Source organism: Mauremys reevesii, linkage group 1 (genome assembly GCF_016161935.1).
Source record: "Mauremys reevesii isolate NIE-2019 linkage group 1, ASM1616193v1, whole genome shotgun sequence".
Classification (NCBI taxonomy): Eukaryota; Metazoa; Chordata; order Testudines; family Geoemydidae; genus Mauremys; species Mauremys reevesii.
In genome coordinates this window covers 72,182,521-72,206,085 of record NC_052623.1, presented here as the reverse complement: position 1 = coordinate 72,206,085, position 23,565 = coordinate 72,182,521, and the positions used below count along the sequence as shown (strand labels likewise).

Sequence of the window (23,565 nt, the reverse complement as noted above, 5' to 3'; positions counted from 1 at the left end):
ATTAATTGCTCAGAAAACTGCATAGCATGTTAATTCATTGAGTGCAATTTCCAGAACATTATAGGAGTGGCAGCAAAATGGTGGTAAACAGCATACAGTTCAGCATACAATATACAGAGACTTTTCAGCAGCCTCCATTATACTAAACAAAGTAATTCTTGTATGCTGTATAGAATGAGATACCTTGGATTCCTTGCAAAAGATTCCCAGTGACACTAACATGGAAAGAGATGATATTTTGCTAATAGATATTACTATGTTCAGAATCAAGCACATAGAGGCCTGTTACTCTGTTTAGATAATTGCAGTTCACCAGATTCTGTTCATAAATGGCTTTATTTGCCAAACTGCTGTGTTGACATTTGCACCCCTACAGTCTGTTGAACTGGTGCTACATACTAAGTCAGCTGTGTCAGTTCTTCTTCAGCCTACTTACTTGCAATGTTTTCTTAGTATCCAGGGTACAGAACATAATGTACCTTTGGTGAATGCGTGGTGATAACGCAAGTCACTATTGATGTACAGATATCATTTTGTTGTGAACACTGCCACCTCTGTGCTTGGCATGAACTGGAAGCTTACTGGTTTAAAACTGCAGATTATAAATTGCTGCATTCTTTCACACCTGCTTAGGTGTAAACTGTTTTGTTTCATTTTTTTCCACTGTGCTGGACTCCACTGAGTCTGACACATTGGGCTTTTCAACTTCATTTGTGAATGAAGCAAAACTCAGAAGGAAGTGTTATTTATTATTTATGTAGCACCCTATGTGTTCATGGCATTTTGCAGAAAAATGAGGAAGCAAGGTTTCTGCCCTGATGACCTTACAATCTAAATAAACTCACAAATTAAATAACAAGGCCTGTACATCCAAATCAAAAGAAACTGAAATTGTGTCCCACATGCTCCAAAAGACTATGCGTGTAGCACAAAGAAATGTACAATGCTTAGTTGATTAAAGCAAAATCAGTAGGACAGAGATATTGTTATGTGAAATATCTTTGTAAATATAACTGTTTTTTAAAAAAAGAATAAAAAAGGCAATCTAAGTTTAATGATCCATGTAAGACTATAGAAGAAAAGGTCCTACCACTCATAAATTACCAAGTGGGAAATTATGGAATGCTACGCTTGTACTCCTACATTAGGATCACAAGTTTTGTGCTTCTGATTCTCTGGATGGATCTTTGCTTACTAAATACAGCTGTTCCTGAGCAAAATGAAGTTGGGAGGAATGTCCATTGTGGTAGAACAAGAATAGCATTTGAATGAACCCGAGATTACCTTTATGGAAAAATCCTATGGAATTAAATAGAAAATAATTGCCTTTCTGTAGAAACGGTAAGCCATGTTCCAGCAGGCATAAAATTCACTATTAAATTCTATAGAATGGCTCAAAACTTGTATGGAAAGGATCTAGTTCCCCATTAAATTCTATAAATGTGTAGAGTAATTTCTATATAACTGAATTTAATTGCATCCCCTATAGGAATGAATTTTCCAGTCTGCAAAGGCCACTGTGCACTTCATAAGTATAACAGGGATAGGCATGTTAGTCTGTATCCACAAAAACATGCATCTGAAAAAGTGGGGGTTTTACCCACGAAAGCTTATGCCTGAATAAATGTTAAGGTGGCCACTGGACTCCTTGTTGTTTTCATAAGTATAAGCAGCACAAAGTGGCTTTAAAACAGATGGTGACTTCCATTAGAGCACACTGCTTGCATAAAGGGACTCTGTGCCACCTCCTATACTAGCCATCCTCTACTGCTTTAGTAAAGGGACAGAGGGGATCTGTCAGGAGTGCTCTGGGGGTGTGAGCTCGGGTGGGAGGGAGCGTGCTGGAGCCAAAGTCCACTGGCATAGAGTCTGATGTAGTAGAGTAAGGTCCCGGCTGTCAGGGGCGGCTCTAGCAATTGCGCCGCCCGAAGGAGGGTGGCACGCCACGGGGGGTGCTCTGGCGGTCGCCAGTCCCACGTCTCTGGTGGACCTCCTGCAGATGTGCCTGCGGAGGGTCCACTGGTCCCGCGGCTCTGGTGGAGCATCCGCAGGCACGCCTGCGGGAGGTCCACCCAAGCCGCGGGACCAGAGGACCCTCCGCAGGCATGCCTGCGGCAGGTCCACCGGAGCCGCCTGCCGCCCTCCCGGCGGCATGCCGCCCCAAGCGCGCGCTTGGCGTGCTGGGGTCTAGAGCCGGCCCTGACGGCTGTTCTAATGCTGACCGGGGCCAAGTGGGCAAGGAGTCACAAGACGATCCCTGTGGCCGCCACTCTCCTGTATATCTGAGATATGGTCAGCTACAGTGAAGAATCAATGGTTCCCCAGGCTCAGAATCAATGTGGGACCTTTCCTGAAGAACACTGTAGTGCCCTTTCCCATGCTCATCTGCTACCCTCTCAAAATATCTGTTGCATTCCACAGTACCCTTTCCTTAACCCCTACCTCTCATTCCTCCCTGATGGTTCTGCTCCTGTCCTCTGCCTCAAATCCAACCCCTCTCCCCTGCACCGAGTAGGTTTTTTACATCATCTGCAACTACTACTCACTTCTGCTGCTGTCATAACCAGCTGCTGCTGCTCCAGAGAACATTATGGGTTCTGTGTAGGATGTTACTGGAGACTATGAAAAAGAGAGATAGTTGTACATATGTGAGCATAGGTACATAGTTAATGAGTGACAACTACTGGAACACAATAATATGTAATATTATTCATGAGTAGCACCAACAAAGTTATTGTTGTACAAATGGTTTCTGGATCATACAGCTTTCAGAGGGTGACAGAAAACAAGTACAGATGTGTGGGTGACTAATCCTGTACCCTGGGTGTTCCTTGCTAACCCATGCTGCATTTCCATCATCCCCCACCCCCTTCCTAGGCAGGCCAATCTGAGTGAATGGGATGAGGCATCTTTTGTATACTGCCTCCATCCTCTGCTTCTGCAGGACCCTCTGGATACTTAGCCTTAGCCACCAAGAACTGCTGAGGCTACAGGGGCAGGGTTTATACTCATGTTTGAGACCTGTAATCAATTTAACAGGTCTTATAGAATACTGTTATTTCTACTGGGCGATGCAAATATATGGTGATATGTGTTACTCTGGAGTTCACCATGTGATGCTAAAGCACCTTTATGTGTTGTCTAAGATAACTGTTTTGAATCATGTCTATGCTATTGGTTAGAGCTTCCTAGAATAAGCTAAATTCTTTAACTTCTTTTGGTCTATTCTAAATACCAACTGTGGTTAGATAGTGGCCTTCTGTGGAAATGAGGTCTTCTTAGGGTTGATGTCACATGAAATTCATTGGTAAGTATTCATTGGTAAGTAAGAGGATATGAGTCTGGTATTGCTCTAGTTAAAGAGCTTTGACTCAAGGTGGTGTAACTCATGCTTTTGGATCTGGAAGTCCCTGGTTAATCCCCAGCATGGTGGCCAGGGTGGTGCCTTTCCCACATGCAGATGTTTCTTTCATCGTCCTGATATTTTTAAACTGACCTTTAGATCATTTCTATCTCTGTTCAAAACCTCTGTTCTGCTTAGGGTCAGAGGTGTCTTCTAGCCCTCTTCATCCAGAAAAACCCAAAACAAAACCCAAAAAACCTCTTGAAAACTTACTACTTCCACAAGTCGCCAAAATGCTGATGTACACTGGCTTTGTGTGTGATCATGTCTCTCTCTAGTGGTTGGTCTAAGGGACTAAGTAGTCTGTTGTTATCTTACAGCTAAATGAGTTGTTCATTGCTCAAGTGCAGAGGGCTTGTGCTTTTGGGCTGAAGGTCTGAAGTTAATCCCCACTATTAACTATGGGGTCTGTATGTGAATGTGACTAAGGAATGTTACATTAACCTTATTATACCACCCAAAAAAACCAAAACAGCAGTGCTTAATTTGTAATGAGAGGTCCCAGGGCTCAAGCAATTTTTTTACTTTCATAACTGATGTGGCAAGTCCACAGGTGCTGCAGCTATGAACTGCCAAGTCTAGAGGTGCAAGCCCTGGCACAAATTAAGTATTGCAAAATAGCCCTGTTTAGCTGTTTTTCAAAGGGTTTTTGTCTGAGCATGGTCAGTCTTTTAGCCTCTTAGCACTTCATGGTAAAGTTGTGGGCCAGATCCTTGTCTCAGGGGTGTGTGTGTGTGTGTGTGTGTGTGTGTAAATGCTGTCAAGCTTTGGGCCAGTCCTGACTTTAATTTACTTAGAACAGCTTCAGAAATATTTTCAGTTTTATGTGTGGCCACTGTTGGAAGACAGGATACTGGGCTAGATGTACCTTTGGTCTGACCTGATATGGCCATTCTTAAGACAAAGAAGCTTTTCCTAGAACTGGGTATTGTTGTAATGTGAACATGTTCTGGTCAGTCCTTCTGTTCCAAACCAAGTTCCCTACTCTAGGGGAAAATGGTGCAGAAACAATGCATCCAGGAGGCCCTCCAAATAACTGGTTAATCTAATTTTAAGTCTGATTTGTGCAATCAGAACAAGACTTGGCCCATGTTTTTGTTTTATGCAGCAAATGGCACTCCATTGACATTAATTAAATCCAAGCAATAAATCATCAGTATGGTTATACTGTTTATTTCAATACCAAGCGATCAGTACATATGGTTAAAATGAATAAGGACAACAAGTACTCTCTATGGAATTATATTTAAGACTTTTTTGTGAATTTTTTCTTGTTCTTTGTATATACTGCAATAAAATAATATAATTTAGCAGTTATATAGCACCTTCTTAAAAACACTGCATAAGTATTAACTAGTGAGTCCTCACAATGCTCCTGTGAGATTGGTCACCATTATTCTCCTCATTTTACAGAGGAGGAAATAGAGACACAGACATGATTCCAAATATTCTGGACATCATAGATGGCTAACATTTTGTAAAAAACGTATATAAAATATGCATATACAATTTAACAGTGCTCTTCTAAAAGATTCTCTTTCTTGTGATTTATTTTTATCAGGAATATAAGCTAATTGTTCTGCTGTAAAATATACAGATGTTATATTTAGTGGTAATCTCATGAACAGCTTGAGCTGCAGAGAGTACATTAACCCTAAATTGTTTGCAGGGTGAATGACCTTTATGAACCAAATGTTTTTAATGGCTATGCAGAAGACATGCTACTAACAAGGGGATATTGCAGAAGGGCAGCAGATAATCCCCTCCCATCCCTATGTATCCCATGAGTGGTCTGTTCCTTTCCTTCTATTGTTGCTCGCCTGAGGGCCTTTCAATATATTCCTTAGATAAGCTGAGCTCCTACTGACTTCACTGAGAGTTTGGCCTGGGTGAGGAATGAGGCTTGGTCCTTACTTGGGTGGGTTTAGATGGCTCTCTGCTCAGCTTCCTGGCTTCTAGGGATCCATTTCTGACTTGCTCCATATGATGCATGGGGAGCCTGGACACCTAACTCGGGATGGTGACTTTCACTGGACAGCAGGACACCTACAGGTTAACCTTTGAAACATCCAAGTACCCTCTGTGAATCTAGCCCTCTGTGCCTCAGTGCCCCTGCTATACAATGGAGATGATAACACTAATTTACCCCAGGCTGTGTTGCGACGCTATATTTCTTCATGTTTGTGGCAAGCCCAAGAAGAAAGTAATGATGATGTGTAGTAAATATCCACGCATTCAATGATTAGGATACAAAGAAATGTTCAATAGCTACCCATATGGGCCTGATCCAGTGTCCACAAAGTCAATGGGAATTGTTCTATTGCCTCCAAACCTAGTGAGCACTCTTTGGCCTGTGCACTGGCAAAGGTAACAGTCCTGTGGGGGGAAAAAAATTGGATCCTGTAATTAAAGACTAGTAACATATACACATAAGGGGGATGAATTAATATTCCACAGACATCCTTACTTCTGTCATATGCTAACTTCTGAGTGATTTGACTTTGCAAACTGAACGTTCTTTTAACAGTTTTTTTTATTTTAAATCTAATTTATAGAGATCGAATCAGATCCTCCATTGGTATGAGTTGTTGTAGCTCCATTGACTTCAGTGGAACTACACCAATTTTTATCAGCTGAGGATCTGGCCCAGACATTTATTACATGATCATATAGTTTCAATCATGAATTTGGGTTTCTGCAACATTTATGAGTGCAAATGTGTTATGCATGTCATGCCATATCATTACCACTAAATCCTTTATGCCACTCTAATATGTTTTGTTCATGTCATGTATTTGACAGAAAAAATATTTTAGAAATATTGTAGAGCATTTTTTATTCTTACTATTTTCATATCTCTCAACATTTAAGGCAAGGTTGTCTTTGTTACTATGAGTCCAGCACTACAGGTTTCAGAGGGAGAGAAAAATGATAGCTAATAAATGTTAGAAACCTCTAAAAATTACCTTCTGTACAATAGCTTTTCCATACATAATAATGTCATGTCTCATGATGGCCTGATGTCTCCTGATCTTCCATTATTAGAAGCTGAGACCCTTCCCAATGGTATACAGCTCCCATTTGTAGCCTGGATTAGTAGAAAGATATTGGACCTTAAACCTGTGACTGGTGTAGGACTGAAAATTGTCTATCCTGGGCCTTGTGTTCATGTTATTTGGTGGTAGTAGAAGGAAGCCAAGGAAGCATAATTTCTGTATTCTGTATCGGAAAAATATACATTAGGAAGCGACTTAAAAATTGTTGAACACTGAGCATTAGAATTGCAATACAAAAGTGCAGGCATATACTCGAATTCTGTTCCCACCATGTTGATTCTTAACTTTGTCTCTGAGGGGGGAATAGAAAGAAGTAGTGGTATTAAAAGTAATTTGTGAGACAGTACTAGAGGGTCTTATCCAACACCCATTGAAGCCAATGAAAGTTTTCATTGATTCCAATAGGAGTTGAAATGTACCTTAAGTTCCTAGTGCTGTGAATGGTTATGCATAGTCACATGTGTAAGTGTTTGGAAGACTGGTGCTTAGATGACTATCTGCTGCTTTAAAATAAATCTTTCTATTTATAGATTAAATTAATAAATAAATAATAAATGAATTTCTAAAAATCTACAAAGTAGTAACACCACCATTTACAAGAAAACTATTAAGGGGTTTCCCTAGGAGTATGTTAGAGGCAGAATTATTAAATGTCAGACTACTGAAGGATGCATTTCTGCATAATCTTTCAGTGTTTGAAAATACTGTAAAACAAGTAGAAATGTTCAGTTTTCTATCGCTGCTTGTTTGTTGCTTTTGTAAGTATTTACCACCTGTACTTATTAACCTTCAACACGGGGAACTCAGGATCTCAAACATCTGCTGCTGCTAGCTTAGTCCCTTGCCAGATTTAAACTTTATGTTGTTGGAAAGAGAATTTCATTTTGCACTGCAGAAATTATGCACATATTGTATCCGGCCAAAAATATGGGGATCCCATATCATTATTGGAATTCTGCTTGCAGTTTGACGACAATCTGGAATAGAAGATGAATAACTACAAAGTGGGTGGGATGAGGAAGACGGTCAAAGAGAAGTGGCTTTAGTAATTTCTTTTATTGGGTACCTTATTTGCAACCATAACATTTGTATTGTAGCCTTAAGATGCCAAAAGTTCAAACTTGCCATATCTGTGTCAGAACGAGTTGATATTATATTTTAACACTGTGTGCATGCTAGATTTTTTTAAAATGCAGGTCTCCAAACTCCGTGACATTAGATTGAATCTTTTCATATGGTGACTTTAGCTTGAAAATCTTTGTGCTACTTAGCAAAATCCTGTGTATTAAAGAGCTACTGGAGCTGCACATCAGTTTTATCTATAGTAAATCATCACGAAAGATCACAATATTGGGTCTCAGAGGCTTTCAATATATTAACATTCTAGTAAGATGCTGAAGATGTTTTTTTAACAGAAAGACCTTGATGTAACTTGACCTTATAATATGAAAATAGGATTTTTCTATTCACCATTTCAAAATGCAGCATAAAGGAGGAGGAGGGAAGGGAGGAGGGTAGGAAGTATAATGCATTAAAAACCATTTATTGTGAGTATATTTGCACAGGTGCTAAAGAATACATATTTCATTCTTTATTTTATTAAAACAAAATTAAATGTTTCCATAGTTTCTTTGCTGCTCCCCACATGTTTATCTTTTGTAGGCTGTTTTCTAGAAAATATGATATTAGAAGTTCCATATTTGTGCAATTTTACAACTCACCATAGAAAACCAGAAGTCTCAGTTCACTTTATTTAGGGAAAAGGATTAATGGTAATTCCAGCTGCACACAATATTAGTCCAGAAAACTGTGAAATATCTTCTATAAAGTAACCCTTCTTGGGTTTGCTGTAGCTTAAATTGCCTTTTTGGTTGCTTAAGGTGCAGTTTGTTCGTCTGGCATAAAATATTCAGATCTACATCTTGATATATGTAGAAAAAGGATCTTAATAAATACATAAGAACAGGATGGGGAGGATGCAAACACAGGAGTAGGGAAACAGCTAACTGCATTGCTACCTATCTGAAGTACAATCATTATGTGATAGGGGAAAAAGACAGAGCAGGAGAGAACTGGCAGATATACCAGAAGGCGAAAGGTGCGCACGCACGCACACACACACACGTTGGAAGATGATATTGATAACAATTCAAAAGCTTGCTTTAAATGCTCTCCTTGCTCAAAAGCACTCTAAAGACTTTGGAAAGCAAAAAAGATTTTTATGTACTACTTTAATTTGTTTCTCTCCCTTTTTTCTTTTGCTGTCACAGGGGCGAGAATGGCTGACTCTCAGGGTCATTGCAAATTGATTTTGTGTTGTACACTTAAAAGAACTAAGGGAGATTTTAGAGTTTTGCTTCAGTATTACTTGCTCTTAAAGATTTCCATTTTTATTATTGATTTTAATATTTTTTTCCTTTGCTATGAGAGGCTTGAAGAACAAATATCATTTCTGTGGGGGCAAAATATAATCTTGCATGTAATTCCCTAGTGCCATTTTGGGATTGCACATCTAAGTAAAGAGAACCACGATAAGATGCCTTGAGAGACAACAGACGAGGGATGTTTTTGTTAATTTTAATGGGTCTGTTTTAAAGGCATAACTCCTAGCATAGGACGAGGGGGCTGGAGGGTGGGGAGCTAATGATGTGATTGATGTAGATTTTATTTATAATCCCTCCTGTGTTTAAACTCTTAACATTTATTAATTTGGAAACAGGGCAAATCCTTTTTAAAATTCTCATTGTCAATGGAATTTTTGCCTGGAGGCTTTATTGACTCTTTAGATGTAGCCCTGCACTGAGGAGAGAGCATAGCTGCACCATTCCACTGGAGGGATTTAAAAGACATGCAGGTCCATTGGAGTTCCAAGGTGTGCAGGGAGCACACACATAGCTACACCCTTTTACAGGGTGTAGTGTCTGCTCCCCTTTGACTGATAGCTGTGCTAGCCATTGAAGGGGACAGCACCCTACCTCTTTCTTGCTCCTTTCTCTTTCCCCGCTTTGGGTTGCTAGAAATGGCAATCTCTGAATTTAGGGACTGCAATTCTAAGTGACCCCACCTCTGATTAGTTATGTGGGAGAGGAGGTACCATGCACTATAATCTGGCCAAAGTTAAGGAGTTTTGGGGACCTTAGTTGGTTACAGAGAGGCTGACTACAGAATTGTTTCTTTGAAACCCCTATCTCCTTTTGATGAACTCCCACCAGTGCTGCTTCCAGAAGGATAACACTTTTTAAAAGCAACTTTTTATTATCTTTGTTTCTTATGCTGTTCTATCGGATAATATTCAGTTGGGAGCTTGTGTCTGACCAACATGCAACACCATAATAAATAGACTATATGCCCCCGGCTCCGGTTTGAGTCAGTACTGAGGAGCACGTGGGTTAAGCTACAACAGAGAAGCAGAGGAAAAATAAACAGAACATTCACAAGATTATAAAGAGTGACTTGAATTATGAGGGAGAGAAATTTATAAAGGTTTTGTTGATGAAATGACTTTTCTCACTGCATGAAAATTAAAGAATCCCTGGACCCAAACCCCTTTTAATACCCCAAACAAGGCTTCTACTGCTGCAGGAAGTCAATTATCTCCATGGCAACCAAAACAAATACTGAATACTGCCTTTGCAGCCAAAGGATAAAAGGTGCATCTAAAATTAATTAATGTCTCCGGATCAGACACTTGAGATGAGACAACTGGTCCATAAAGTACCCATAAGGAGCTAGTAAAAGGGGAAACAAAATAAGTCCCTGGTTGAGCACTTGAGGGATCTGTGCTTGGAGCATGTAAATTTTGTTGTGCTTCTGTCTTTAAGGAAAAAGTTGTCAATATGTCCCCATTTTCATGCCTACTTTCATAATGTTCCCCCATATAACTGAGGCTTGCCAAAGAATGTTTAGTAAAAAGGATAAAGAAGAGTGATCTCTTAATCTGCCCCATTATACAAAAGAGACCATTCTTTATTGTGTTAATTAATTTAGCTGAGAGAATCTCTCCTTTTCACCCTTCCCCTCCTCCCAAAAAGGTTACTGTTCTGTGAACATCCCAGCAGATTTAGAATATAAAAACCAAAGCCTTAGGATGCAGAAGTGGAGATGCGTATGTTTTTCATTAAATTAGAAAATAAAACATACCGATTAAAATGTTACTCATAAAATAAATCAAAACAGGAGAAAATGTCTCTCAAAAATGGTTATGTGGCCTCCTTGCATAACAATACAATTCACCGCTGGTTTTGTAGGTTGGCAGTCAATAGCAATACCATATTCCTCTTCAGAAGTTCTTTTGCTTGACAGCTCCCTATTGATGCTGATTTTTGTGTTGTACACTAAAAAGAACTAATGGAGATTTTTAGAGTTTTGCTTCAGTATTATTGCTCTTAAAGCTTTCCATTTTTATTATTGATTTTACTGTTTTTCCATTGCTGTGAGAGCCTTGAAGAACAAATGACATCATTTCTATAGGGCCAAATATAATCTTGCATGCAACTCTCCAGCACCATTTTGGGATTTTGGGATTGTACATCTAGGTAAAGAAAAACACCAGAATCTACCTTGAGAGACAGCATATAATGGATATCATGATGTTTCTGTTAATTATAATGGGTCTACTTTAAAGAGCATGACACTCAGGTAAAGAGTGGGGGTTGGAGAGCTAATTATGGGATTAATGTAGCTATATTGTAGCTGCTGCAGCAACAAGCCTTTGACCATTTAACTGACCCTTAGTTAACAGAATCATAGAAATGTAGGGCTGTAAGGGACCTTAAGACATCATCTAGTCCAGGGTTTGGCAACCTCTGGGGCACGGCTTGCCATGGTAAGCATCCTGGCGGGCCGGGCCAGGCCAGTTTGTTTACCTGCCGTGTTGGCAGGTTCGGCCGATTGCGGCTCCCACTGGCCACAGTTCGCCGTCCCAGGCTAATGGGAGTGGCGAGAAGTGGTGTGGGTCAGGTTAGGGATGTGCTGGCTATGGCTTCCCACCACTCCCATTGGCCTGGGATGGCAAACCGCGGCCAGTGGGAACCATGATCGGCCGAACCTTACGACACGGCAGGTAAACAAACTGGCCCGGCCCGCCAGGGTAAGCACCCTGGCGAGCCGCGTGCCAGAGGTTGCCGATCCCTGATCTAGTTCATTCTCCCATGCTGAGGCAGGGTTAAGTATATCTAGACAGGTGTTAGTCTAACCTGTTCTTAAAAACCAGGTGACAGGATTCCACAACCTCCCTAGGTAACCTGTGTAGAGTTGGCTTAGCTGACATGAGCAGACCAAAATTAAGACAAGACATGCCTGAACAAGTAACTGCTGATCAAGCCTGACCAAGTAATTGCTGAAACAACTAACTTTTATGGATATGTTTATAGTAAATAAGGGGGGCAGAACTAACTCTTGTGGGTATGGTTACAGTAAACAAAGGAGGCAAAAACACCCTGAACCGATACGCTTGCCTGACATAATCTGCAAAGCAATTGGTCTCTATGCAGTCTGCAAAGTGATTGCTCTTTACATGTAAGAAGTATAGATGTTAGTAGCTAGGAATGATGTGTGGTGTGTGACATGAATTGAAACTGTGGTATCATACTGTAACTAAACCTATGCGTCTGGGCCTTGCATGGGCAAAAAGCTGTTACATGCCTAATAAAGTAACCTGACTGACCAGCTGACGTCAAACTGAGGGTTTTTTGGTTTTTTTGTTTTTGTTTTTTTTCCATCCCAGAGAACTGGATGAAATGTTCCCTTGGAACTGGAAAAGGTATTCTGGATATGTGGAGTGGAAAAGGTCTAGGAATCTCAACAACCTATTCCAGTGCTTAACTATCCTTTTATACTTAGAATTTTTTTTCCTCATATCTAACCTAAATCTCCCTTCCTGCAAAGTAAGTTGATTACTTCTTGCCATACCTTCTGTGGACAATTAATCAACATCTTCTTTATAACAATGTTTGCATATTTGAAGATTGTTTTGTCCATGCTCAGCATTCATTTCTCAAGACCAAACATGCCTACATCATTCAACCTTTTCTCACAGATCATGTTTTCTGAACCTCTTTTAATTTTTGTTGCTCTCCTCTGAACTTTCCACAATTTGTTCACATCTTTCTTAGACTGTGGTACCCAAAACTGAAGACAGTACTCCTAGCTGAGGCCTCATCAGTGCCGAGTAGAGTGAACAATTACCTCCCATGTCTTCCATATGACACTTCTGTTGTCATTCTAGGATGTTTCATTTGCTTTTTTCACAATAGCACCACTGTTGGCTCACGTTCAATTTATGATCTATTATAGCCCCCAGATCCTTTTCTGCAGTACTGCTGCCTAGCCAATTATTCCCATTTTGTGTTTGTACATGTGGCTTTTTCTTGTATTTATTGAATTTCATATAGCTGATTTCAGACCAATTTTTCAATTTATCAAGATCATTCTGAATTCTAATCTCGCCCTCCAAAGTGCTTGCAATCCTGTCCAGTTTGGTGTCATCTGCACATTTGATAAGAATACTCTCTGCCTTGTCGTCCAAGTCATTAGTTAAAACTCTGAATAGTACTGGACCCAGAATGGACCCCTGTGGGACGGCACTTGATACATCCTCTCAGTTTGAGTGTGAGCCATTAATAACCACTCTGAGAATGGTCATTCAAATGGATGTGCACCCATTTTATAGTAATTTAATCTAAACCATATTTCCCTACTTTGTTTACGAGAATGTCAGATCAGATTGTGTCAAAAGCCTTACTTAAACCCCCCCCCCCCAGTCCACTAGGCTGGTCACCTTGTCAAAAACGGGAAATTAGATTGGTTTGGCATGCTTTGTTCTTGACAAATCCATGTTGGCTATTCCTTATAACTCTATTATCCGTAGGTGCTTACAAACTGATTGTTTAATAATTTGTTCCAGTATTTCTCTGGATATTGAAGTTAGGCTGACTGGTCTATTATTCCCTTGTTCCTCCTTTTTCTCCTATTTGAAGACAGGTACTATGTTTGCTTTCACTAGTTAGTTAAATACCCTAGGGTGAAGTTCATCAGGTCCTGCCAGCTTGAGCACATTTAACTTATCTAAATATTCTTTTACCTGTTATTTCCTTATTCTGACTTGTGTTCTTTCCCCTTTGTTAATATTAATTGTTTTAAGCACATGGTCACAATTTTTGAGTGTCAAGTATCAGAGGGGTAGCCGTGTTAGTCTGGATCTGTAAAAGCAGCAAAGAATCCTGTGGCACCTTATAGACTAACAGATGTCTGTTAGTCTATAAAGTGCCACAGGATTCTTTGCTAATTTTTGAGTGAAGATTGAAGCAATGGCAGGGAGGGATAGCTCAGTGGTTTGTGCATTGGCCTCCTAAACCAAGGTTTGTGAGTTCAATCCTTGAGGGGGCCACTCAAGGATCTGAGGCAAAATCAATACTTGGTCCTGCTAGTAAAGGCAGGTGGAGCACCCATAATGATAGTTACAAACTTTGGGCCAGTTTTTCAAAAGAGCTATGTGTCCAATGCCTTCCATTGAGAGATTTAAGTAAGTGGGTAAATTTTCAAAGTAGCATTGTTCTCAATCAGACCTGCTGGCTATTAAGTACTTTGAAAATCTAGCCCATTATCTTTGTTTTTATTTTGTGTGTGGGTTGTGAAATATAATACTTAATTTTAGCTTTTTTTCTAGAAGAATAGCTAAAGCCATAGGGGTAGGCAAACACAACTTTCATGCATTTAGTGAGACTTAGCCCAAATCACTTAAAAAAATTTATAGGGTAGAGTGTATATTGTTGAGATGATGTAAATAAAAGTAACTCTTCCTATGTGTTTCAGCTCTTGCTCTGGCCCCTCTCTGGGTTTAGTCACAAGGACACCTTGCTGTTTTTGCTGATACAGACTCGGCTACCCCTCTGAAACCTGTCACCAATAAACACATTTTCCAGAGTTGTCAGTCTTTTTCTGAATTATACCAATAACATTTTAGTGTATGTCTTTAGTGTGATCATATGCATATTTGTTTTGTATTTGTAGTGTTTATATGCAACTGTTAAAACAGAAGTTACTAATTTTTATTTTTACTTTTTTATTTTTTCCCTCGCTATGCTAAGATACGGAAATACTTCTTACCTATAGAATAAATTATCAGGAAAGACAATTGAAACAAAGATTATACATTAAATAGGAAATATAAGGTATAAATGAGTTATAATTATTTCTTGAGAAAGAGGGAAGTGAGGGAGTATAGTGAAAAAGTGGGAAGGTGTGACAATAGTACATTAAAAAGAGAATAGTCAGTCTTGGCTATTTTTCTATGCTCCCACCCCCTGTGTGTCCCTGGATTTGGTTTACAAAATATGGTCACCTTATTGCCCTTTAATTTATACATATTGATTTCACACCTTCATATTAACATTCCTGAGTGTCCCTATGTGGGCAAGTCTTAAGCAAAAGAGAGGGAGAAAAAACATAATAGTCATCATAATGGCACATTGGACTCTCTTAAGGCTCAGATATGCCAGCTAGGTACAAGCACAGGTGTAGCAGGACAGTATACCCACTTTTTCACCCCTTCAGGGTGTGTAACATATTAAGCCCTTGCAGGCTTGGCAAGCTATGCTATCTAGTGCCTGGGCCATGAAGCCATGATGTTGCCCCCTTCATTCCTGTTTCGGGGTATCTTGCATCTTTCCCCATTCTTATGTACCTGCAAAGCATCAGGGAAAAAATCTGACACTTGATGGGTAAGGACAGGGTGGTGCCTGACTCTCACTCATTAACAAGTAAAAACAAACCATTCATGATGTGATAGCTACTCTCTTTATTCCTTTATGTACCAATCAGCTAAAAGAGGTCCCTTCCATTTTCAATTTTAGATTAGAATAATTAGCTGCTGCTGGCATTTCTAAATCCAATCCAGAGTGCAGGGAGCAGTTTGTTTTTAATCCTGTATGAGAAGCAGAAGCAGGTAGGAAGTATTTTAGAGCTGCCACAGCTCTAGTGCTAGTATACAAAATCTACATTATTTTAATTCTCATCTTTTGAGCTAGAGCTTGTCCCTGCATATTCACAGAAAAGGCTGAACAGAAGCGCCTTGCTGAGTGCTAGAGAAACCATATTTGTACACAAATGTATGTGCATGTTGAAGGTTGTAGATCTCTAACATAAACAAATAATGAAATATTATGGCAGGGGAAAACTCATTGATGGAAATAAAGCCAAATCTTTTGTTTCCTAGGTTAATGCTATGTCTTGGGACTGTAACATCAGGTCTACTATCTGAGCCCAGCAGAGAGTCTATCAGAAACAATCAGCTCCTCTTAGCACAGACAGAACCTTAGCTATAATATCTTTAGATATTTATTCTGTCTAAAATGGGTTATTCAGATTTTATCCTTAAGCCAGGAAGTTCCACAAGTGAAAAGAAAAGGAAACCAGACTCTCAGATCAACTGATGGGAAAGCTTTTTCCCCCCATGCATTCTGTCCTTGATCAGCTGCAGAACTAAAAAGGGGTCAAAAAGAACATTTAATAAGATGGAGCAAATTAAGTTAAAATCCTACATGACTTTGTTTTTTCATTTTATAAGGAAGGTATCAGCACCACCTCAAATGTGATGCTCACTGTTAGCTACTGTACCAGAGGCAGGATTTTATTGCTGTGAAAAGGATGCATTGTTGAGCAACCAGATCTGAAGAATGTTTCTTTTGGACCAGAAGCAATACCCCCGGAAGTCAATAGTAAGAAACCCACTGACTTCAATGGGCTTTGGATCAGGACCTATGAGATTAAGGGAACTAATTTTTTTCACAATGGGAAAGGAGAGACTTTGACGTGGTCTAATAGGGTTTTTTTTAAATTATGAGAGGGAAATGCAAAGTTGTGAGTGAGAGAATCACAGTAAAGAAACACATTTTTATTCTAATAAGTGGTTAAAAACTAACAACCACAAACATGCAGTAAATGGGGAACTGAGATAGAATTACTTCTACTTCATAGAATGTATTTTCACAGATATGGAAATACTTCTTACCTATAGAATAAATTATCAGGAAAGACAATTGAAACAAAGATTATACATTAAATAGGAAATATAAGGTATAAATGAGTTATAATTATTTCTTGAGAAAGAGGGAAGTGAGGGAGTATAGTGAAAAAGTGGGAAGGTGTGACAATAGTACATTAAAAAGAGAATGTTATAACTATACAGTAAATTATTTTTCATACCACAATAAAATAATTATTAAATATAATTTACAATATATCATTATTAAATAATAGTAAAAGTGAAATACTTTTAATTGTGGGAGGAGACAGCACCACAAAAAAGGTGGGAAAACTGGCAAAGAAAGCCACCTGCACAAATAATATACCTGGTGCTCTACCCATGGAAGTCACAGTGTAAATATTTAAAGCAAAACAGATGAATGTGGAGACTTTCTCAACACAAAATAAAATAGGAATAATAAACACTGTGCAAGTCTGAAAGGTCAGAGTATCTCAGATACTGATTAAATTTTCATCGTGTTTTCTCTAGCAATGTGACTATGTCCCCTTAATAGAAACATGTTCTCAATTAACTTATGTCCACAATGTAGGGAAAGCAATACAGAAGAGGTTTTTATTGTTTTTAAATAAAAAAGTATTTTGCTAACAATTCAATTAAATTCAATTAGTGTAGCTCAATAAATAGTAGTTTTTTCCTCCATCCCACTTACCAATTTGATGATGCCATCTTCAAAGTTCAAAAGACTCTGATCAAATATACTACAAGTGTTGCCCATTAGAAAACAAGGGTCAGTTGATTTTTGTTTTATTTTTGCATCATATATATATACTTGTATCATTTATGAAATAAACACTTGATCCTGAAAAAACTTGATCTCAGAAGAACTACTCATGTGCATCAAGTTACACAGTGCTAAGTCCTTATATCATTGGATAATATATTAGAGAGAGCAAGGTGTTACATAGTTGCAGTCAATGCCATAATACTAAAATCTCAAGAGCAGTCAAGGCAAAAAGGAATAAATGTATAGGAAGAAGACACTGAACTCACCTAGACTTGCTGTAAGGTATCACCATCACTCACCACCATGCTTGGCAAGACTGGACATCTATGAGGCAGGAAAACAAAACAAAACTATTTTTAAGATAAAAGGCTTGGTTATCTGGTTTAGATTTAATTTACTCTGTTTACAAAGTTGAATTTTCTAGTGCACGAAAGTGCTCCTCATTCCACTGACGGTCTTGAGATAATTTCCAAATTTAAACACTTGAAATACCTGATGTAAAGTGTTTTCAGGCCAGATGTTTCATAAGTTCCAAATAAAATAAACAGAATACATTTGCATGAGTAGGGAGTTGTGGAATGAACAGTACAAGAAAGAAATATATAAAAGAATGTACAACTATTACACTGGGTATTGTAGTCCCTCTGCAGCGGACATTGTAGGCATATTTTAGTAGAATATCACATTAGTAAATTGCCATAGAGTAAAGGGACATAGTAAAAGTACCTAATAACTAAATCAGTTAAAAAAGGAAGACACAGTACAGAATCAAATAGAGGTTACGAGACATGAATTCTAAAATTGGGGACTCATGGAAAAATATTATATTTATAACACTGTAGTTTGCATTTATAGAATCAGAAATGTTAAGGCTCAAAGGCATCTTTACTATTGTCAAATCTGAGGTCCAGCCATGGTTTTCACCCAGAGATTCTTGCAAATAGCCCAACAGCTTGTTGTAGAACTAAACAATTCTATAGAAATATAGTTGGTGCCTTTCATCTAAAGACTTCAGTGCCCTTTACAAATATTAATGAAACCTAACTACACCCTGGTGAAGTAAGTCAATATTATTATATTCATTTTTCATATGGAACAGAGAGGTGACTTTATGAAGTGACTTTTCTGGTGTCATCACACAGTGTGTGATAGAGTTGGGGTTAGAACCTGACTGTTAATTCCTCTAACTCTTAAACCTAAATAATGTCCACTTGCCCACCCATTGTTTACCCCCTTAGAGAGTCATACTGTCCTCTGGTTCTTAAGTTGAAGTCTTTCTGTGCTGTCCCTTGTGAGGCTGGGAAACCCATCAAGACACATGTATTCATGACTGAGGAATATATTTAAATTGTTTGAAAGGATGGGCTACAGGAGACTCTGCATTCTCTATGCTAATAGCACTCTTGTCATGCTCACTAGTCCTTTGTTTCAGTGCCCCAGTAGTCTTTCCTATGCAAATTAATCTACAGGGGCACTTTAACATGTAAATCACATAATCAGCCTCACATGTAATGAATTGATGGATTTTAAATTCCTTGTCTGTTGGGAGGTAATGAATAGTACTTATTTAACATATATGATTGCACTGGGCACATCTCCTGTGCTTAAAGTTACCCAGTGGTGGTGCTGTGCCAAGTCTAAGAAAGCATTCGTCTAGCTGCGGTACAATACCAAAAGTCTCTTATTTTGTTTGTCTCTTTTGTGTACAAAAAGTAGACAGTTAGGTGAAATATTCTGTGGCCTAGGATCTCTGCTGAGGATATGCCATTGTTCTTTTATTACTGACTGAATGTTATCTCCTATGGGAAAAGGTTACTGAATACAGTATTTTCAAATGGATCCAAATCATTTCACAATTTAAAAAAAAAAAAAAAAAAGGCCAAGTCAGAAAAGAACTATTTAGCCAAGTGAAAATGTGATATCTACTCAAAGAGCCATATAAGCAGAGTTGGACAAGTTAAACAAAAGAAAATTAGGCAAGGGAATATTTATGAAATTTGATCATAAAATATTATCAATTCCCAATAACACAGCTCTGAGAATATTTAATGAGTCAGCTAATGCAAATGACTGGTAATAACTTTTGAAAATTCAAGGAGATCTGGGGAGTTACAAAAGGTCTGGAACAGAGCAAATGTTGTACTGATTTTCAAAAAATAATAAAGTCCCAGAGGTCATTATTGGCAGAGAAATGCCCCAGATACCTAATCAAGTGTGTGGTCCTATATAGATTCATACTGTACTCAGAGAAAGTGCTGTGATTTTGGGGAGGATATGCTGAACTCTTTATACAGAAAAGAGGTTCAGTGCTTGCTTTAAATGGAAAACTTAACTTACCTTAACGATGGAGCCGCAGCCTGGAACCAAAACTTGTCCTTCCATGATAAGAAGGATAGAACTCTTCTAACTTGGCTCTAATCATACTTATGTCCTTTCACATATTGGTTATTGGCTCACCTGTGGACCCTTATTTATATCAGAGGTCACTTACTCACACTAGTAGTCTGGTTTGTTACTCACATAAAAATGGCCACCATTGTGATTAAGGTTTGCACACATAGTTCTTTTAGTGGTAAGGCTTGCATGTTCATTTCCCCTCTGCTTTACAGTATTTATTGAACCTATGTACACAATCTATTTATGCTATAAAAAAAGTAGATTTTTTTAATATGTGAAAATGTACCAGATAGATTTAAAACACTTAAAAAAAGGCCACTTTTTGTCAGCTTGAAGGAATATGGTATGTAAGCATATCATAACAATTGTAACAATTATAGTGCGATATAGGTGCTTAGGTGTGTATTGCAGCATAAGGTCAAAGGATAACTGCCTCCGGCACTCAGACAAGTTGGGAGATTTCCCATTAAAAATGTGCCTGTCAAGGCCTATCAGATGCCCTTTCTAAAGTCTCCCTTTTCCTCAGACAAAATGCGATGCAATGCTATTATAAAAGATCAGAAAACAATTTTGGAGCTAAAAAGAATCTGACCTGACGTGCTTGGCAGGCCAGAAAAATGAAAAATATATACCAATTTCTGACAATCTCAGTGTCCTGTCTAGTACATTTGGCTTAGAAGGAGAGCAAGCACAGTTAAAACCAAGTCCAAAGCAGCCTTAGTAATAGATATTAAAAAGTAGGAAATTCCTCTTACGTGCTGAAAAATATGAAAAACTCATATGGAAGCTGAATTAAAATTCAGGTCTCTTCTAATTTTCTGGGGGAAGAAAACAGGGTCTGGGAGGTTTTGCAGAAAAGTCACAAAGTGACTCACAGTGAAATTCTTTACCTGAGCAGTAATTTTACAAAGCTCCAATTAAAATAGTCATATCACATCCTTCACTCATCCTAATGGTCTTTCATTAAACATGAAAACCAAACAAAACTAAAACATATTTTAAAACAGCTATAAAATAGTACAACTTTGCATGTGCCTAGCATCTTTCATCCAAGAATCTCAATGCACTTTACAAAACTGGGAAAAGTATTATTACTACCATTTTACAGATGGTTAGCCTAGGGTGGTTATGTGAATTGCCACATAAGGTGCTGGAGTAGGGTGTAGAATGAAGTACTCCTTATTTCCATTAATTTCAAGGCTAAAGGCCAAATGCTGCCCTTGGACATGTATACGTAGCTCCTCTTGAAGTCAATTGGAGCTGCATGGACACTTGAAAGGGGGCCTTAAATCTGTTCAAACTGAGAAGAAACATTTATTTTGAAGTTGCATTTCACAATACCCTTATTTCTTGGATGACGAGGTATGGATCACTCAATAAATTGCCCAGTTCTGTTAATTCCCTCTGAAGCATCTGGCACTGGCCACTTGAAAGACAAGATACTGGGCTGAATGGACCATTGTTCTGAGTCAGTATGGCCATTCTTATGTTCTAATTCAGGGGTCGGCAACCTCTGGCATGCGGCTCGACAGGGTCAGCACCCTGGCGGGCCAGGCCAGTTTGTTTACCTACCGCGTCCGCAGGTTCGGCCGATCACGGCTCCCACTGGCCATGGTTCACCGCTCCAGGCCAATGGGGTCTGCGGGAAGTAGCGTGGGCTGAGGGATATGCTGGCCTCAGCTTCCTGAAGCTGGCCTGGCCTGCCGTGGTGCTTACCCTGGCGAGCTGCATGCCAGAGGTTGCCAACCCCTGTTCTAACTGGTAGTGTTATGCATTAATGTAATTATTGTTTACAATTTGTATTGTGGCACCTAGGGGTGCAAATTAGGTATTTGTGTCCCGTTGTGCTAGTCATTGTATAAACACATAACATAAAGATGGTCCCTGCTCCAAAGAACTTACAATCAAAGTAGTAATTCCAAGTTTAATAATCATACGTTTTTCTTCAGTTGCTTAAGGATTCAATTTTCACCCATTTAATAATGATATTTTAGCTTTTCTTTAAATGCCTAAGAACATAACTGTCCTCCTGCTTTAGACTGGATAAAAACTCCTATTTTATATAAAGCCATCTTACATATCTTTAAACTGGTCTGCAAAAGTGTCTAGGTACAAGTTGTTTCTTCTTGCAGATGTGTCAGTGCACCTAGGTCTCAAAAAGAAGAGTGGGAGATAGAAGAGCAAGTGGCAAGTTATCATTCCATCAATTTATAGGGCAAACGCTAAGAGTCTGGAGTGAAAACAGAAAAAAATGTTATGGCTTTTAAAGCTGTTTAAAGGATCTTTTGTAGGTCAATTGTGGTGTATGAAAGGGGTGGTTGCCGTACAAAAGGAGAGACCTTTATTCAAGATCTTTAAATGTGCTTGATATATTTTAAAATAAATCCCATGCTATGATCTGAGTCTGGTGGGATTTTTTTCTTTTTCTTTTCTTTTTAGTATTTGAAGCCTTAAACAATATAAGGTCAGTCAATCTAAGGGGCTCTCTCTTGCCCTTTGCCCCTTCATTTCAGCTGAAACTGGCTGGGTTGGGTTTGCTGCCCTTTCCATAACATATGGTCAGATTTTCAAAGGCACAATATTACATTCACCCAATGGGTACATTAATCTGTTAGTTTTATACCTTTAAAAAAATCTGACTCATAATCTCCAAAAGATGGGGGACAGGGCAAGGACTTGAGGGCTGTGCAATGTTGTCCCTTTGACTATATGCCAAAGAATATCTGCAGCATCTTTCCACTTAAGTTATTTTTATTTCCTCTTTATTTTCATGCTGTTTGCTTTTATTTATGGTTGGAGGTGGGATGTGGGCGAGCTGGTGTGTGAGGAGGGGAAGTTTGTAGTTTCTGTCACAGCTTTGGTGCTTATTTATTTTCCACCCATATTGCATTGTCTGCCTTCATTTGTATTTAGTTAGATACCAAGAAGCCTTTGCACACGGGCACTATAGAGATAAGAATATATTTTGGTAAGCAGTTTATTTTCTTCAGGCAGGCCGGAGGATACTGGTTTGCTGACATGAAAATGGCTTGGTACATCTTCGGCTGTCAGCAGGGGTTAATGTACATGTCTATGGACTCCTTACTATTTATATTTGCCAGCACTTAAATGATTGTTTAATACTACCACCTTATGTAGCCTGGCACAACTAAAACTTCATGTGTGAACAAAGTGCCTAGTCCATCAATACCTACAGCAAAATGCTATTTATTACACTTTAAGAAATGAGGAATTTAAATTCATCAGATCATTGTGTTTGAGAGAATGTGATTTACATATTAAAATGCCCCATGGGTGGATTAACATAGAAAAGACCATTCTAGAAGAGTTGAGGGTTTTTTTCTTCATCAAAATCTTTTTCATGTCTCTTAGAGAAACAAAGAAGGTGAAAACTTTGTCTTGATTATGTATTTCATTTCCTATTCAGCATTTCTCTTAAGTCTCCAAAAATCAGAAAAGGTTTGAAAAACTCAGTAATAGAGAGAGAGAGCTCCTTGACAAATTGAGAGACACATTGTTAGGGAGCAAGAGAGAGAGAGAGGAGAAAGGTAGGGCAAGGAGAAAGAGAGAGATTCTGAATTTTGCAACAGCTTAGGAAAGACATCAAAAACAGAATAAGCCTTGAGAAATTTATTTCAGAAACAGGAACTGGGAGACTGTAAATATGTTCTGAGATGAGCCATTATGACACACACAGCAAACAAGAACCAATTTGATGTCAGTTCATTTTGTAAAGATATTTTTCATTTTAGAGATTATTTAACAACATAACAATGCCATGGTTACATGGTTAAATAAAAGAAGAATTCAGTAGTTACGTGTTAAAGCCATAGTTTAGAGCAGGGTCTTGGCCTAGTATGCACTTGTGTGTGCACAACTTTGCACCCTCACATTTTCCCAACACTAATGTTTGTACATGCACTTTATAAATTCCAACAGC

The 23,565-nt window shown here is 38.7% G+C and overlaps 1 long non-coding RNA gene across 1 annotated transcript; it reads right to left on the bottom strand.

Moving 5' to 3' along the window:
• Positions 1–2,599: 2,599 nt before the first annotated feature.
• LOC120386575 lies at positions 2,600–17,523 on the bottom strand. The gene is made up of 3 exons (XR_005589786.1): positions 17,495–17,523; positions 5,676–5,779; positions 2,600–2,619 (listed from the first exon to the last, which is right to left on the bottom strand). It is a non-coding gene; the product is annotated as an uncharacterized LOC120386575 (long non-coding RNA).
• Between the last annotated feature and the right edge of the window lie 6,042 nt (positions 17,524–23,565).